The following is a 2,494-nucleotide window of genomic DNA, read 5'->3' on the forward strand; positions in this document are numbered from 1 at the left end:
TTCAAGATCCCCGGGCAGATGGTACTTCTACTCGCTGAACCAAGCATTATGATCTCTTCATTGTCCTTCTCTTGGTCGAACAAGCCTTCGTATGGATCCGGATTGAACATTTCCTGCATGTATTCAACAACAATCTCATCGAGTAGCATCTAGAAAAATATAAAGTATCATCAAAATCAAGAGAATACCGCATGGCTTTCAGCAATGCGATATGTGAGCTTGTCATCTCCAACTCTCAAAGTTAGCTCTCCACCGTCCATGTCAATCAATGGCTTAGAAGTCCGCAAAGACAGCCTCCCAAGTATCAAGGGTACATCCCGTCCTCATTGACGTCTAGCACTACGATGTCAACTGGAAAAATGTACTTGTCCACCTTGACAAGCACGTCCTCGATGATGCTTCTCGGATGTCTCACCGTTCGATCCGCCAATTGCAAAGTCATCCGAGAAGGTCTAGGCTCGCCCAAGCCTAGCTTTTTGAAAGAAGGTGTATAGCATGACGTTGATAATGGCTCCTGAGTCTACCAATGCCATTTCTTCACCTAGATTGCAATATTACACGGAATGATGAAGCTTCGCGGGTCTTTCTTCTTGTTCGGCATGTTCTTTTGCAAGACCGCCGAGCAAGACGCATCTAAGATCACTAAAGCACTCTCCTCCAACATCCTCTTGTTGGTCAACAAGTCTTTCAAGAATTTTTGCATACTTAATCATTTGGGCCAATGCCTCAACAAAAAGGAATATTGATGTGGAGTTGTTTGAACAAACTCAGGAACTTCTTGTACTATTTATCCCCTTGGTCATTCTTTAATCTAGAGGGATAAGGGATTCTTGGCTTGAAAAGGTGGGGGTGCCACCTCCTTCTCTTTGCTTGTTTCCTCTTCAACCTCTATAAACTTAGGTCCGTGTTCGGGTTTAGCTTCTCACTCGGAAGCCTACCTTGGACCTCACGACCACTTCTCAAAGTGATCGCCTTCACATGCTCTCTAGTGTTGGTCTCGATGTTACTCGGTAGCTTCTATGTGGCCTTTCCGATAGAGACTTGCTATCGCCCTACATGATTTTTCAAGATTATATAAGGAGGCGATATGGTTGCGAAGTGTAGCCTCAAGCCCGATTTAAACCTTGTATTTGACGATTGCACAAACCTAGTCAAGGCTTCTCCAAATCGGTAGTCGGGTCTCCAAACACGAAACTGCATTTTTCCACATTTGGGCCTTGTTGTTGGAAACCCGGTGGCCCCATGGTCTTTTGTGGACCTTGGTTTCTCCACGAGAAATTGGGATGATTCTTCCAAAACCAGATTGTAGGTGTTCTTTCGTATGGGTTCCCTTGAGTCCTCATGCCATTACCTACAAAATCGACATTCTCAACCGAAGATACATCACCAATAGATATCGGCCAATCGGAGGGAGCATGTCCTCCACCACACCTGGTGTAAGTAATCACGGTTGCTACTCTATTTGAAGTTAGAAGATCTAACTTCTTACTCAATGATTCTACTTGAGCCACCAACGAAGTCACTGCATCTATCTCATGGAGACCGACCACCTTTTTCTTCTTCCTGGCATTCCATTGGTAGTTGTTTAACTCCATTTCTATAATTAATTTCACGAGCCCTCACTGGGGGTCTTGCTACCTTAGGTACCTCCTCATCTGCGCATCCAAGAGTTGTTTTTGTACTCGGATTCGGGGCATTGTAAAATGTCTGAAACATCATCCACTCTGGGAATCCGTGTTGTGGGCACTTTCTCAGGAGCTCTTTGAACCTTTCCCACATCTCAAATAGAGACTCCGATTCCAACTATACAAAGGATGAGATCTCATTCCTAAGCTTTTTAGATTTTCTGGGAGGGAAATAATGGCCAAGAAAAGCTTCTACCATCTCCTCCCATGTGATAATTGATACTATAGGTAATGAGTGTAGCCATTGCTTCGCTCTCCCTTTCAAGGAAAATGGGAAGGCTCTCAACTTGATGGGATCATCCATCACCCCATTTATCTTGAGCATACCACACACCTCAAGAAAGTTCTCTATATGACTGTTCGGATCCTTATCGGCTAAACCATTAAACTGTGCGGATTGCTGCAACATGTGAATGAATGCCAGCTTCAACTGGAAGTTTTGAGCTATAATCGGGGGACGCACAATGCTCGATTGTGTCCCTAATACTGAAGGTCTGGCATAATCAGATAATGTCCGCTGTTGCTCATTCTATTATGCCATGTTTTCAGATTCTTCTACTTCCAAATCAGTTAGATTAGACTATTCTTGCACAGGTTCTTTCCCTTTTCTTCTAAGTATACCTTCGAGCTCGGGATCTCCTTCAATCAGTATGGAGGGGTTCCCTCGGTTCATAACCTGGAGCTGCACTCAAAAAGAAAGAAAAAGAAATTAGAACGATGATAGAATAAGAAAAATATGAAATAGAATGAATAGCTAAGAAAAACAAAGTACAAAGTATCTCTAAATGCCTACTCCCTAGAACGGCACC

The 2,494-nt window shown here is 43.5% G+C and overlaps 1 non-coding gene across 1 annotated transcript; it reads left to right on the forward strand.

Annotated features, from left to right (window-relative positions):
• The first annotated feature begins 1,729 nt into the window (after positions 1-1,729).
• LOC120254980 lies at positions 1,730-1,836 on the forward strand. The gene has a single exon (XR_005534851.1). It is a non-coding gene; the product is annotated as a small nucleolar RNA R71 (small nucleolar RNA).
• Positions 1,837-2,494: the final 658 nt, after the last annotated feature.

This window comes from Dioscorea cayenensis, unplaced genomic scaffold (genome assembly GCF_009730915.1).
Source record: "Dioscorea cayenensis subsp. rotundata cultivar TDr96_F1 unplaced genomic scaffold, TDr96_F1_v2_PseudoChromosome.rev07_lg8_w22 25.fasta BLBR01000776.1, whole genome shotgun sequence".
NCBI lineage: Eukaryota > Viridiplantae > Streptophyta > Magnoliopsida > Dioscoreales > Dioscoreaceae > Dioscorea > Dioscorea cayenensis.